General features: G+C 44.9%; 1 protein-coding gene across 1 annotated transcript in view; it reads right to left on the reverse strand.

The window, feature by feature from the left end:
* Otud7a (OTU deubiquitinase 7A) overlaps nt 1–15,991 on the reverse strand; it is a 170,050-nt gene extending 154,059 nt beyond the window's left edge. Inside the window, exon 1 of the mRNA XM_048329608.1 lies at nt 15,860–15,991. The gene's annotated coding sequence lies outside the window, so the exon portion shown is untranslated. The remainder of the gene's footprint in view (nt 1–15,859) is intronic.
* Between the last annotated feature and the right edge of the window lie 235 nt (nt 15,992–16,226).

Below are 16,226 nucleotides of genomic sequence, written 5' to 3' on the forward strand. Positions count from 1 at the left end.
GCCTGAGCACTGTCCCTGGCTTCTTCCCGCTCAAGGCTAGCACTCTGCCACTTGAGCCACAGCACCGCTTCTGGCCGTTTTCTGTATATGTGGTGCTGGGGAATCGAACCTAGGGCCTCGTGTATCCGAGGCAGGCACTCTTGCCACTAGGCTATATCCCCAGCCCTCTGGCTTTTTTCTGAGTAGTTTATTGGTGCTAAGAGTCTCATGGACTTTTCTGCTTGGGCTGGCTTTGAATTGCGATTCTCCAATCTCAGCCTCCTTAGTAGTTAGAATTATAGGCACAAGCCACCAGTGCCTGGCTTCCCTTCTGCTTTTATGAAAGATCCTGCTCATTATACTGAGCCCATGCAGACAGATAATCCACGGTAACTTTTCTTTTCTTTTTTGCCAGTCCTGGGGCTTGAACTCAGGGCCTTAGCACTGTCCCTGGCTTCTTCTTGCTCAAGGCTAGCACTCCACTTGAACCACAGCGCCACTTCTGGCTTTTTTTATGTGGTGCTGAGGAATCGAACCTTGAGCTCCACGCAGGCTAGGCAAGCACTCTACTGCTAAGCCACATTCCCAGCCTCCATGGTAACTTTTCTATCTTAAAGTTGCTGATTCCCAACCTTGATTCCACATTCAACTTTATTTTTTCAATTCGAGTGTTGTTCTGCCAGGCGGGGATTTGGACTATTGATAGCTTTAGGGTGGGGGGTGGGGCTATTATCTTGCCTGTTTGTATCTTGTTTATTCCCCAAACAGAAAAAAAAAATCAAAGAAGAAATTATAAACCAATGAAAAGAGGTTAATAGAGAAATGAAGATAATAGGAATAGAGGTGAAAACCACCTCAGATGCAACTAAATAAAAGAATGAAGACAGCCAGAGAGACAAGAAAATGAAATAGAAAAGGATATGAAATATTGAGTTTATCAGAGATGACAGACACAAGACATAGAAGGAATAATTTACATATAATTAACTTCCTTGAACTGTCAAGAAGAGAAAGGTCAATTTCATAGCAGAAAAAAACCCATATGAAATAAAATGACTTTGTCCATTGGAAGGGTACTAAGTTTAATTTTTTTAAAAAAGTGATACAGAAAAGATCATCCAAGATGATCTTAGCAAAGCTGGGGAACTAAAAAAAGCATATGAATAACTACATAGAAAAACAAGTTGGCTTTAATTCCACGGTAACGCTCAGTGTTCAAGGACAGTACAAGTATTTCCATATAGTTTTTAAAGGAAATAATGTGACTCAAGAACTTTATAATCTGGCAATAGATATTTTCAAGTTTGGAAGTATTCTGCAAGAAGGTGCCATGGGAAGAGAACAAGGGATGAAGAAACAGAGTAGGGGATTAAAAACACATTTTACAATAAACTCCAGATCACTGAAAAAACAGAATGGGGAAAAAAATCCTCAAATATCTACCTTCTTGAACTACTTATCAAAAAAGTGCAATCTGAAACTCTAAAAACAGCACTGAGGATAAATAACTGGAAAGTGAGGTGACTGAAAGTAAAGGTAAGTTATATGGCTTTACAAATGTAAAGAATTTTAAGTAGTAAAAGAGCAGAAATGGATGGGAGGCCAAGGAAGTGCTGGCTTGCAACTTTAGTACTTTTGCAAGGCCTGCATCTATTTAGACTCTAAGCACATAGCAGTTAGTAAACAACACACATGATTTCAAACAAGAAATCAATCAAACAAGTATTGCACAGACTTCTAACTTTACAAACAATGAATGGAGACTGGAATAGTTCTCTCAAATCCTTCTCCTCTTCTTCCTGAGAACCCATGTAGCTGTAGCTGTACCCACAAGTGGTACCACACTAGTGGGGGTCTGCTGTGTAACTATCTCCTGGGAAGGGCTGCCCACTAAACACTAATCAAGGTTCCCCAGCAAAACTAAAAAAGGGATTTCTGAGGAACTTTTATACTCCAAAGGGGGGAAAAAACCAAAACATGCCTTGGAGCTTAAGGGAATTCTTCACTACTAAATAAAATGTAAGCAACTTCTTTACTATTAAATAAAAACTTAACTGAATACTTTTAATTTGAAACAGCAGTACTATAGATTATAACAATATCCAGTATACATTATAGATGAAAAAAGGTTTAAATATGGAATAAAGAATGCTCGGACAGACACAAGATGATTCTAGAAGAATCCATAAGGAGCAACAAACAGTGGCTGCTTCTTGAGAAATAAATGAGTATCTGGGGTTGGGAAATGGATCCTTTTTTCTTGAATTTATTCTTTTAATCTGTGCAACTATTAGCCTTTTCATAAAAATAAAAGAGAATGAATAATAAAAGAAAAATGAACCAAAAATGAATATAACTTTGTTTTATAGCACTCAGTAATGTCTCCAGCCTTTCCGCATATACAGAAGGAAGGGTGGTGAAGCTGGGAGAGGATAGAGGGGTTTGGAAATTTCTGTATTCGTTTCGTAGACATTATTAATATTTCATTTTTCTTTTTTCATTTTCATTTCTGTTTTTGGTGCTACTGTTGGAGTTTGAACTTAGGGCCTGGGGGGCACTGTCACTGAGCTTTTGACCTCTCTACCATTTGAGCCAGAGCCCCACTTCCATCTTTTTTTTGGGCGGGGGGAGTAGTAGGAGATAAGAGTCTCATAAACTTTGCTGTCTGGGCTGGCTCTGAACCACCATACGGAGATCTCAACCTCTTGAGAAGCTAGAATTACAGGCATACCATCACCAGTGCCCGGCTACCATTAATATCTCCTCTAAAGTGGATGGTTATATTGAAAACACTGATAGCAAAGTGGAGCTCATTCAGGACTCAGGACCACCTTCTGATATCTCCCAACACACACACACACACACACACACACACACACACACACACACACACACACTTCCTTAAACACAAAGAGCAGAAGTAAATATTGGCATTTTCTCCAAGGGTCCAGGTTGTCTTTTATAACTCTAAGATCTTGTTTCTCTTGGTGAATCAGCACCCAGCGGAGGAGCTTGTTGTACTCTGCTCTGGAGCTCCAGCGGGTGTGGGGCTTGCATCTGGTGACCACTGAACCTTCCTTTCTCAAGTGACCCTAAGAGTTATCATGGGGATCTGCCATCCACCCATGTGTCTTTCTCTCAACAATCCTGATGGGTCTCTGATCCTATCCTTCTACAACTAGAAATGGAGGCAGAGAGCAGAAACACTCCACTCCAAGGTCTCTAGTGATGGGGCATGTCCTGAGACATCCAGCTCCTGGCCAAGTGGTTCCATTCATCCAGGAAAGGAGTGGTAGTTTATGCTTTGGCTCCAGGGAAAGTACTCAACTACTGCCTGGAAGTACCACACAGGACCTGTTGTTACCTGTGAGATAGGTGTCACATTTGGGGATACCAAGACCAAAAGATGAACCAACACAGAGAAGATTTACATATGTAGGCAGTATAACTGGAAAATGAGCCCCATGTGGGTTCATTCAACGCAGGTCAGGGTTTCTCAACCAGGTATGGCCCTAGCACTCATGGGTTCCTATGGAAACCTCAAGATCTAGGTAGGATTGTCCCCCTAGATACTGGAGGCATGCAGGACTGTTTTGGGGATTGGATGAAGGGGAAAAGTGAAGCCAAGACAACCAGGGCAGGGCCTGAGACAGAACCCAATCTACTCTAGGTGCTGAGTGCAGAGTCTAGTAGGATGACACTCATGGAACTGGTGTTGGCAAAGTTCCTGGAAAGTCATAGAATGGTCAAAAGGGTTAGAAACAGGAATTCTCAAGAATCACTGGCCAATGATTCTGGAGAAATGGTAATTCATGGTGAATATGTGACTGAGCAGAAGAAAGTGAATATGATAAACCTATTTATGTCCCACAGAACATATCCTCAGGTCTGATTCCAACTGGCCCTTGCCCATAGCCAGCCCATGGAGCTAGCATCAGCCACTTGGGTCACTCTCCTCTGAGCCCAAGGTGAGGTGTGAACTCATGTCTCTCCAATTTCTACATACATCCCAAATGACTTTAGTTTTATTCACTATTTCCACATTTCCTCCAGGTTATCATTATTGCTCGTGAATGATATCTAGAGAAATGAGGATGATATTGAACAAGTTTCAGGCATCGTATAGTGTCGTACAATTTGCAAAGTGCATTGAAGGTGAAGAAACTAAAGCTGGGGCTGTATGGCCCCACCTCCTCCCAAAGATTCCCTTGGCTGTTTAACCCCTGCCTGCCTACCATAGTGGCATTCATACTCCCATCTAAACATGCTCTTCCCACTCGAGGCTTACATTTATAGCCTCCTCATCACTCTGAAAGCTGACCAAATACTGTCCTGCTTTTCCTCATGTCACCAAAGCTTAGCCCAGATCTGCACCTCAGGATTTCCATGGAGGTAAGTTGATGGTGACAGACATTCCTTGTTTGGGTGCCTATTATGTTTTTCTTGACTGATTTATAGAATGCTGCCAAGAATCCAGGGCAAGAGGCCACTGCCCACCTCTAGACAGGATGAGGAACTTATGGGTAGGAATATGGGGTCTAGGGTCATATCTCTGTTATGGGCTTAGCAGCTTTGTAAATGATTGGTCCCATCACAGAGTGAAGCAGATGGTCAATGGGCTTTCCATCTTGGAAAACATCTGTTTCTCTTCCTCAAGCTAGGAAGAGTGGACATAAAGAGCACATGCTTTGGAGATGTTGGTCTAGCATTGATTCCAAATTGTTCTTCTACATCCTTGACCAAGCCTTTTCCTCTCTCTGGTGCCCTGGAGATCTTCTGTACCCCAAAGGGCTGACATAGCAATGCCTATCCTTGACTTCTACTGGAGTTTCACACCAGGCCTCTGAAGCACAACCCAGGCATATTCAGAGCAGCAAGGTGAGGCAGCAAGGACCATGGGCTTCCCATCCTAAGAAAGGTTTTATTTCTTCAGTCTTTTACACTGAATTGTGAGTCCTCATTTTATTATATTCCTTAGGATGGTTCAGTTCCTTCTTGAGCAGGACAGAGAGAGAGAAAGAAAAATGATGATAGCGAAGATTAATTACTTAAAATAAAAAGTCCTCAGCAGTACTTTTATCTAAAAAGCAGAGTTTCCTATTCAATGCCCTGGGAAAAACCCACATGTGTATTGCCATGCCAGGGTATTGGTCTATTACTGTAACTCAGGTAGATCTTATTCTCTTGTCAAATTGAAGTAAGAAATCTTTCTAGGGGCAGACAGGTGAGGATTGAGGGACCCCTAGGAAGCCCTCAGGTAAATGACCAGAAAAGGTATGGAGGAATAAAAATGGCAGATGGTGGGTGATAAGCACAGTCACTGGCCACAGTGAGCTTCACAGTCTCAGGGTATAGTCATGATATAGAAGGCTTCCTTTGGTGGTCTATCTCTGCAAAACCAGACAAAGCAAGGATGGCTGGGGAAAAGGACAGGAGCTCTACCATCACATATATTTGCAAGTACCAAGGTGCAAGGGGGTGGATCAGACTTGTAGGGCAGAGCTCAGGGATAGTTTAAGGCGAAAGACTCCTCATGAGATTTAAGCAGGTGTCTTTTCCCACAGGTATCTAATGCTAGAGGTGTTTCCACAAAAGATGGCACATGTAGGGACACAGGAAGGTGAGGGTGTGATGGTTTCTTTTAGGTGCCAACTTGACTTGGTGAAGGTGTACCCCAGAAACTTGATAGCACATTCTTTCTCAAAGTATCTGTGAGCGTGTTTTCTAGGAGACTGGGGTGTGTGTGTGTGTGTTTGTGTGTGTGTGTGTGTGTGTGTGTGTGTTCAGACAGATCAATGGAGAAGATGCACCTTCAGTGTGTACAAGCACCATCCACTCATCCAAGAGCTTGGAGAGAAGAAAGGGCAAACTGTATCCTTTTCTCCTGGAATTGGTAAGGTTAAACAATTAACCCTCCCTCATTTTCTTTTTCCCTTTCACTGTTCCCTCTCCTTTAAAAGTTGCCCACAAAAGAGATGAACCACCACAGGGATCATAATAAAACAATTACTCATAATTCAATGTTGAGATCACTGCAAAAAGCTCTTTTCCTTGGTCATACTGAACTCTACGCTCGCTTTCCTTGGACTCTAGTACTTAATACCAGCAACCACCCATCTCATCCCAGCCTCCCAATTTCTAGGGCTTCAGCTTCTGAATGAGAATCAGCTTCCTTGGTCAAGCTTTTGTAATAGTATTGAGCCAAGGCACCTGCAACTCAGCATCTCCAACTTGAGAATAGCCTATAGTGGAACCTCTCAGCCTCTAAACAAATTCTAGGGGAATCCTAAACAAATTCCCCTAACAAGCCCCCTCTTATTCATCCATCCATGTATCCACCCACCCACCCACCCATCCATCCATGTATCCACCCACCCACCCACCCATCCATCCATCCATCCACCCACCAACCCAGCCACCCATCTATTCATGCAACCATCCATCCATCTGTCCATCTAATCATCCATCCATCCTTCCACTTATCCACCATTAATTCATCTATTTATCCAATCATCCATCCATCCATCTATCTTTCCATCCAACCATCCATCCAATCATTCATTTATCTTGTTAGTGTGTCTCTGGAAGCTCTGATTTTCAAAGAAGGCAAACATAATGGTGAGAAATAAGGGTTGGGTTGTCCATCTTTACTTATATACCCCAACACTGTATACACCACTGGCCTCCCACTCACTCAGCCAACTGCTAAGCTTTAGGGTTTGCCATTGTTTTAAAACACCAGTTGAAAAATCCCTAATCTAAATATCTAAACTCCCAAACTCTGAGCATGGACATGATAATACAAGCAGAAAATTCCACACCTGACCTCATTTGGGGGGAGGAGGGAGATCACCTTCAAAATACAGATGCACTAAAAATACTGTATGAAATCACCTGAGGCTATGTGTATAAGATACACATGAAACATAAATCTAAATGACTTGAGTCTCATACCCACAATAGCTGATTGTTATCTAAACACTGAAAAATCTGGAAAAGAAATCCAAAACACCCTTGGTACTAAGCATTGCAGATAAGGACGATTCAACCTGCATAAGAAGTTAATATAAGCAATTGTTTTAATCAATCCCAACACGTCTGTCTGTTCTTCTACCATGAATTTTCTTCTTCCCTAAAGGATTATTTCAAATATGACTCATTCATGTGACCTTTCACTGTCTCTTTCATAATATTAATATTTTCCAGGGAGTACAACTAATGTGTCTTATTTTAAAAAATATATTGTGAAGTAATTTATCTTACCAAGGAGATGTAGCCAATGACCTCTAAGGCTATATGTAGTGTTAGTGATACATAGAAGGGAAAATAGAAAATAATTCTTCTTAGAATATACACTCAGCTATGTGGCAAGCAAGCCCCATTCTAGCAAATGAGTAAAGAATCTGGGCTTTTTGTTTATTTGGTTTGTTTTTCTTATTAGCAACCCAAACAAACACGCAACTTTTGCAGGCAACAGAATTGGGAGAGAAAGTTCTAAATGTTTCAAATTTTATATAAGCAACATTCACAACTACAATGCTTCTGAACTCATGGGAGCTAGGCGATTCTAGAAAGAATAATTAAATTTCTAATTTTAATTCCCATAGGGCTATTCAATGCATTTAACAAACATGAATTGAGAGGCTGCTCTGAACAAGGTACCTCCGAGATATAATAAGGGCTGATGCATTGACTTCTCCTCATGGGCCTGATAGTCAGAGAGCAGGATGTAGTCCGCACAACTCATTTGTTGTGAGGACAACAAATACTTGGGGAGATGCTCAACCATTCTCCTCAGCGTGGAGGCAGATATTACTAAGAGGCACCTAATGTTTCCCACATGTTCTCTCAATCATAGCAGTGAGTACCACTATCCTTCCCTCTCCCCTTTTTGTCAACTGTACTTTTTTTTCCCTTTTCTCTTTTGGTACTGGGAATCAAACCTAGGATGTTGCACTTGCTAGGCAAGCCCTTTGCCACTACTGAGCTACATCTCAGCCCTATCCTTCCCTTTAATTAGTCAGCATACTGGGAGAACTAGGAAATTACTTTGTACAGAATCATGGAGTTAAATGGGATATCAGAAGGCAGCTACATATCTCCAGTTTAATGTGTTACATTAAGACCTAGAGAATATATCCATGATAGGAGCTGTAACCGAAAGGAAGCCTGGGCTTAAACTCTGTCTTCCATCCCAGGCAGGGCCAGACCTCCTGGTCAGCACTTCACAGGCATGAAAGGAATCTGATGTAAATGTAACAGCTCATCTATCTTTCCCCAATGCCTGTACCTGAAGCCTCTGACTCCCTATAAACTGGATCCATCAACTTTGGTAGAACAACCCTTTAGGAAACCCTATTGACCTCATCCAGTTCAGACAGACAACCCTGGGGAGGAACCTGGGCTGAAAGACTATGCCTTATTTGATAAGCTAGAGTCAAGTGTGCATTCCCAACCCAAGAGACCTGAGAGGTAAGGTCATGAACAACACCTCGGACAAGACAGACTACCAACAAAGGTGAATCAAGAAATACAAGGAAGGACTGCAGCCCCATCCTGCAACACCTGGACATGTAGCTCTAAGAGACCCACCTTGGCCTTTCAATTTGCCTAGCTCAGTAACTTCAGATTCACAGTCAGGTTAAACAGACAGCTAGAGCACTTTCACTCAGTTTAGCAAGCAGCAGTACTTGCAAGAGATCCATAATCTTCTAGGTCACGCCAGAAATGACAACGAAACCTCTGTGTCCTTAACCATAGTCAAGCCAATGACGACGGATGCCTCCAAACTTGCTCTGGGAACTTGTAAAGGTAGACACTCAGGGGTGGGTTGTGGTACAAACTTTCATCTTGCCATTTACCATCCCTGGGGTAAAATGACGGGACCACCCTGGCTAGAAAGACCTCAAGTCACCACTGTTCACCAACACCAACCCCTCCCTGCTACCTCCTCTCAAGACCTTCGGAATGCTCTTCTCTTTCCTCTCACTTACCCCCTAGATTTTCATGTAAAGGAATAATTAAAAAAAGAAACAAGGAAAGTATGCTCAGTAATGATCCCTGCCAATGAGCCCCTGGGGGCCTGTTATTCCTGTGTTTCGCAGCATGGAATAGACATAGCCTGAGTCTCACATAGTTCGCTATCTACTCTGATTTAGAAGTTTAGCATTGTTTAACAGAGCTGGCTAATAACTCTAACTCCAATAACTGCTAAGCTGTACAGGCACTCTTTCGTTTTTAATCCATACCTCCTTCTTTACTGCAAGAAAAAGTCAAAGCGAGTTTATCTGATCAATGCCTTGAGTGATAAGTGCAAACTGTAACGACATTCAATTGACACAGGAGAGAAGCTGGCCTAGTGGTGAGACAGATCCATTCTGTCTTCTATTCCTAGGAGTGGAAGACTTATCCATCTTTAGAACTCAGGAATTCCTTGAAGATGCTCCTTCGGATCTATCTCCACAGCCTGCACAAATGCCAGAAAGATATTCTACCTTGAGGATACCTGGAATGATACCCAAGGTCACAGAGCTGGCCAACAAATCCAGTCACTGGCTACCTGCTCCGTTTATTTTTACTGTTTAGTGATGATTCTTTCAAGAGATGGAATGATGTTACTTACAAGGCAAGCAAGCAAATAACTCATACATTTACAAACAAAAAACTGCCAGGCACCAGTGGCTCAGGCCTGTAATCCTAACTACCCAGGAGGCTGAGGACTGTGACTCAAAGCCAGCCTGGGCAAGAAAGTCCAAGGGATTCTTATCTGTAATTATCCACCAAAAAAAGGTGAGGATGGAGCTGAAGCTGAAGTGCTAGCTTTGAGCAACAAATTTCAGGGATAGCACCCAGGCCCTGAGTGTAAACCCTTGTACTGACACACACACACATCAACTAAAAAAAAAGCTACCTCTGTATGTTATGGATGTTGAGAGGATTTTTTTCCTTAGGAATGAAAAGTTCTACATGCAGTTATATTGCTGCTGGTGTTTGAGTGTGTATCCCACAAAGGTTTACATACTGGATGCTTAGACTTCAGTGTAGCAGTGTTGAGGTGGTAGGATCTTAAAGAGGGAATATGGGGCCCAGGTAAGAGGCAATTAGATCATTGGAGTAGCTGCCCCCAGAAGGAATTAATGCAGCTCTCAAGGGGTGAGTTAGTTCTTAATAAAGAGGTTGTTCAAAAGTGGGGTCACCCTACACATTTGTCCCTTCTGCCATACTGTAACACACTGAGGGGAGCTTCACCAGAGGCTGATAGAGGGCTACTCCATGCCAGACTTACAGTCTTCAAAACTAAATAAAATTATTTCTTAAAACCCATATTTTCCAGCATCAACTATTTCATTACAATAGACAAGACCAATGCATACTGTCTTCATGCCTCAAAGAATGGGGGAAGTGAATTATAACCATGACAAGTGTTTGTCCCCCTAAAGGAAAAGGGAATTGTATACATTTTAGGAGTGGAGCCAGGGGAGGTAGGGCACAGCGTGTCCCAGGATACCACAAAGTGGGCAGAACTGCACAAGGACAGGCCCTGACCTTGTGTCTGAACCACAGAGCCAGACGTAGGCAATTCCTAAGCCAGTGGCACAGAAATGAGTCAGGGGAATCCTTCCCGGATGTGTGTGATCTGGGTGCAGCACAACTAGGATCTTCTTATTCTTCAGACCAAGAAAAGAAGGAAGCAACACCAAGGAAGCCAGGCTCAACCCAATAGACAGCACTAGAGACAGATGTGTGGTTCTACTTCATGCAGCTGGCTCCTCTCAAGTGAGCTCCTATCCCTCGCCTCAGTAATGGGAAAACTTAATCTAATTTCACCAAGGGATGGGTTGTGTGTTCCACTGTCACATGAAATGCAACAGTAAGCAAATAAAACAATACCGGACAGGCAAGATGAGCTGCAAAGGTCTAATTTTATATTTCATACACCAGTACTTGAAGTTGGGAGGTGAGAGGTGGAGGGGAGGAGAAAAAGAAGGGAGAAGAGGGAAATGGGGAGGAGGAAGAGGAAGAATCACTGGCTGGGAAGTCACTGCACATAGAGGCACTGTTATGGGATGGATTGAGCCACAGTGGTCCAAGCCCTTGGCTGTCCATCACCATATATTCACTTTCACATTAAATTTCCATCACCTTTGTAAGGAATAGGTAAGATATCATTATTCTCAAATAGAAACTATTTCCTTGGGAGGAAAACTGTAAAATCCCTTCAACCTACAAAATATGTTTACTTTAGACTTATCTGCTTACACCGAGAGAGATGTATGGAAAATCTGCATTAGCAAAAATGCTATTTGTCTTTTCAGAAGGGAAGATGGGATAAAGCATAAATCTGTCATGGCAAGGACTGTGGAATAACATTTTAACAGATAAAGTCCTGGAGACATGGGAGGTTAACGCTCTCTCTTTGCCATGCAGAACCTGGAGCCTAAGCAAGCCGTGTCTCGCCCAGCATAGCCAGCTGTGGCTAATATAAGGTTCCTATCCTCCCAATCCCAGTTCCAACTCCTATGCCCCACCCGCCGCCATCCAAAGACACCATATGCAAGGCAGCCACCTGAACTTCCATCACACAACTAACTAAAAGTGCTACATCCAACAGGGAAACCAAGAGCTTAGACCACTGGGGCTCAGTCCTTCCCATAACAGTGCCTCTACGTGCAGTGACTTCCCAGCCAGTGATTCTTCCTCTTCCTCCTCCCCATTTCCTTCTTTTCCCTCCTTTTTCTCCTCCCCTCCCCCTCCCACCTCCAACTCCAAGCAAGTTAATATTTTAAGTCAGACATTTTCTAAATACCTTTATCTAGATACCACGATAAAGAGGAAACATAAAACATTTACTATTAGAAAGGAAAAAGAAACAGTATCTAGCAGGGCCTTCAATTTCAGCATTTTAATGACATGTAAAAACTCAATCTTCCTGTCTGTTAAAAGAGCTCCATCTCAAAAGTGTGGTGAAAGCAGCTCCCCTCCCACGGTTCTGTCACATCCCTGCTAAGACTATCTATTCTTGGTCTGAGGCACAAACTTCCTGTGGGACAAGTGGCCTATGAATGAGCAGATATTATTCATTCACAGTTGAAGGGTGAAATATTCTCCCAATTAAATATAAAGGAGATTTGCATGTTTTACTCTATTGCCTGTGAAGTTCAGGATTTGCTCTGAGCATGATCTCCTGTGGTCACTCTCAGTAATAAGCTGCTGCAAAAGAAACTTGGTGACACTTATTTCTATGTCAATGGCACTTTCCCCAGAGCCATTTACTGTGTTGAAAGTGAAAAGCTTGGTTCTGCACATAGCTGAAAAAAATGTTGTTTTCATCAGGTCTCTGCAATCAGTAGTTTTGCTTTCTCGCCAATTTCAAAGGAAGAATTTAGGCATAAACCCAGTACATAGCATCCAGATAAACCTAGTCATGGCATCTGGCTAGTTCTCTGGTAGGGCATCTACTAGACTCCTTCACTTTTTCTCTTGAACGTGGGCTCTGTTGTGAGAGAAGCATCCTTGGTTTCCAAACTAGACACAGCAACCATCATCTAAGTTGCGGGCAAGGTGCATGGCAACCCACTAAGGTGACCCTCAGGCAGGAGCTGGCCTCCTTAAGTTCCATTCCTGTCAAGAACTGCCTAACAGAAATCACATGGTTGACTAACTAGGCACCTGCTTTCAGTTAGATTACACACACTACAGTTATCTCCTTCCTCCTGTTCCCATTTTCTAAGGGGAAATATACCTATATTGATTAAACATTGCTTTTTGCCATCTGAAAAACCTTGAGGGCCATAAATCCAGCAAGGGGATCAAGGAGGAGCCCCTGAGAAGTATCAAGATCCAGGGACCTAAGATTTAAGTCAATGAGGAGTGAAAACCAAGGGCAAACATGAAGGAGTGGAGGGCTTCCATGGACTGCTCTGGTTGGTATTGCCCTCATCAGCCCACAGGCCTGCAGGTCCCTGAAGTCCACTCTTCCCTCCTCTATAAGCCAACGCTCTCACCCCTACAGTATGAGAAGGCACTGAATTCCCAGACTCAAAGTGTGCTAACAGTCAACAGCCACTCTTAAAGATGTGGAGCCCTTCAAGCAGCCTCCCTGCCTCCTAGAGGCAGGTACACATTCGGGATACTACCAGTTCTGATCACTGAAGGATATGCTCCACTTTTTTGTTTCTATCCCTTGGACATGGAGAAGGGTAGATGGAGAGAGTAAATATGGACCCACATGTGTGCTCACAGATTTATCCTCTTTCCCCCTCACACATACATACATACACACTTGGCAATCCCTTCTCAAGGCAGCACTGGTGGAGGCCCCTGCCAAGCCAAACTGAGTGTAGCACGCCCCCTGCTGGCCTGGTAGGAGCTGACTCAGCCCTTAAGTCTGTGGGCCTAAGACATGGATGAATGACCTTAAGGAAACACAAAGAAAAGACAAGGCAATTTGGGCAACCTACCACAGAAAGACATGACACTCTAAACATAAAAGGAGGGTAAGGAGGCTTTCAAGTGATTTTAAAAGAAGAGTTTTAAGAAATACTCTTTTTTATCCCTAAAAGATTTAGCGGAAACACTTGTATTTTCACAAGTACCATGATGAATTAAATTTAAAACATAAAATTACTGTGAATATTCTCACAAGCTTGCCAGTGAGGGAAAAAATGTATAGATGAGCCAGAGTGGTTTCATAGACTCGTATTTCTAAGAGCTCACAGACCAGAGCCCTACCAATCATTCTTCTTAGCAAAGGAGACTTTAATTATGGAAGAGTCTCAGTCACCACTTTAAGAGCTCAAATTTATAACAGCATACAACAGGAGCAAAAATCACAGAACAGTACACATTCGGGGCCAATTCAGATACAAGACATCTCACCTCACACTGACATCCCACTGTGAATAAATATGGTACCACCCAAGGTCAGAGGCCAAGGTGTGGACAGGGCTCATTCAGAGGAAGGTGTTCCTTTCCACCAGAACTGGGGACCTCGGGAGTTACTTCCTGAGGGACAATGGCCAGGATTTATGCCTAAGTAAACCTGTACTTGGAAAAATTTCATTTTTATCAACCATTTCCATCCATAGTGTAGGTCCCAAACACCAAGGGTTCGACAATAAATAGTTGTTTCCATTCCAATCCAGGGTTCAAATGCTTCACCTTCCTAACCAGATTCAAACTTTCTGAAATATGGTATTCAATTCCTTGCCGACCCAATATGATCACACTAATAATTTAAAGCACCCTGATTTTAACCAATTAGGAGTTGTCATTAATTATTAAATACAAAAAGTCAATACTTTTGTCCCTTTATTAGATATCCTTTTGATACAATAGGCTGAAGTAGATGTTCAGTCTGTCTTGGAAAGGAACTTCTGTTCCCCTAAGAGTTGGTACTAATGGCTCATTTGCAGAATAAGATGATGTGTTGCTGGCATTTGGGGAGGATTTCTCCCCCTAAATGTTGGTGTGTTGTGCAGATCTTCAGATCCCACAATCCCTGGACCCTCCCTCCTTTGATATTGAAAAGGTCTTTGAGCCTGGTGGGACACACGATTGTTGGGAGGGCTTTCCTGAACCTGGTCCCTCTTGTTCCAGAGTGGGCCTCTCTCAGGCAGACTGGAGGAGATGGACAAAAAAAAAAAAAAAAAAAAAATCTGTGGAAAGGCCTGAAGCAATCAATCACACCCTGTAAAGAGTAAGACCCTGCTCTCTCCCTTTTCCTGCTTCATTAAATACAAGCATTATTAAATTTATTTTTTTCCTCTTAAATTTTACTCTCATTTACAGAGATAAGGCAAGAGACAAGTATCTATATGGGCATACATGACTTTCTCCTTGATCTGTGTGCTGTGATTCACTGGGATCCACCGGGATCTAACAAGTTTCCCTTCTGTCACATTTAAAATCATTGATTTTCAAGGCAATAGATTAAAAACCAAAAACAACCACTACTTGGAAGGATTTTAAGCTGAGAGGACGGTTGGCAAATAAACCCATTTTTATTGCAAATCTTCTCAAAGGACTGCAATAGCTACACCCGGCGGGAGGAGGGTACACTTGAACGGTTGTGTCCAATGAAGGAAAGTTTTAGTTAATGATGACATCACTGACATCTCCCAAATTTAAAGGAACACTTAAAGCACAGCAGATTGCAACCCCCACCCCACCCTCTCCAGTGAGGAGATACTAGAGAAAGGCCTCCGGGTTTACAGCCAAATGACATCAACGATTCGACTTGTGTCCAGCGAGACTCAGCCAAACCCGCGATCCAGCGGTGCGCGGGGCCACCGTGGCCCACGCAACCATCGCCAGGGCGTCCGGCTAGCGGCCTCGCGCGCTGCTCCGGACCGGCCTTGCACCCCCACTCCCGGGGCGGGTAGGGGATTCTGTCAGCGCCGAGGGACACCCCCCCCGACGCCCACCCGCTTGCGGGGATCGCTCTCCTCTCTCCCCCCCACCACGCCTGTCAGCACGTTCCAGTGCGGACAGCGAAAGGACCGGGAGGAGACAGCAGCCCAGACCCAGCGGGAGCGCCGCGCCCTGCCGGGAGAGACGCCCCGCTCCGGGCCGGAGCCGGGGGGCCCGCGGCGCCCACGGGGTCCGGAGCGGAGCCCGCAATGCAGACGGGCCCTCGAGTCCGGCGAGGAGCGCCCCCCCCCCCCCCGTGCCCTACACCCCGACCTCAGCGCCCACCCGGCCTCGGGCGCCCACCCGCTTCGCCGCGGAGCCCGTGACCGGGAGTGTGGAGGGGGGGGGTCCCCCGCGCGCCGGCCGGGCGCACCTGCCTCTAACGCGGGCCCGGCCCGGCCCCGCCGCCCACCGGCCCGCCCGCCCGCCGGCCCGCCCGCCGGCAGCACCGCGGCCAGCGCCGCCTCACCTGCCGCGCCGCGCCGCTCCGCCCGGCTCGTCCGCAGCGCCGCAGTCGCCGCTACCCGACTTCCATTTTCTCTCGCTTTAAAGGAAAAAAAACCAGATCAGCTGTTTCTCGCTTGCTCGCTCGCTCGCGTCCGGGCTCCGCGGCCCCCTCCTCAGCAGCCGCTCGCGGTCCCCGAGGGGGGGGGGGGGCCGGCCTCTCCCTCCCCCGCCTCCTCCCGCGCGCCGCTCCGCCCCTCGCGCCCCTCAGCTCCGCCCGAGGCCGCGCGCAGTGCCCGCCTCCCGGCTCCGCCCCCTGACGTCACCGGCCACAGCCGCGCCCCGCCCTCGCCCGCCCCTCCCACGTGAACGTGCGCGCGCCCCGCCCCGCC

Source organism: Perognathus longimembris, chromosome 20 (genome assembly GCF_023159225.1).
Source record: "Perognathus longimembris pacificus isolate PPM17 chromosome 20, ASM2315922v1, whole genome shotgun sequence".
Taxonomy (NCBI): Eukaryota; Metazoa; Chordata; class Mammalia; order Rodentia; family Heteromyidae; genus Perognathus; species Perognathus longimembris.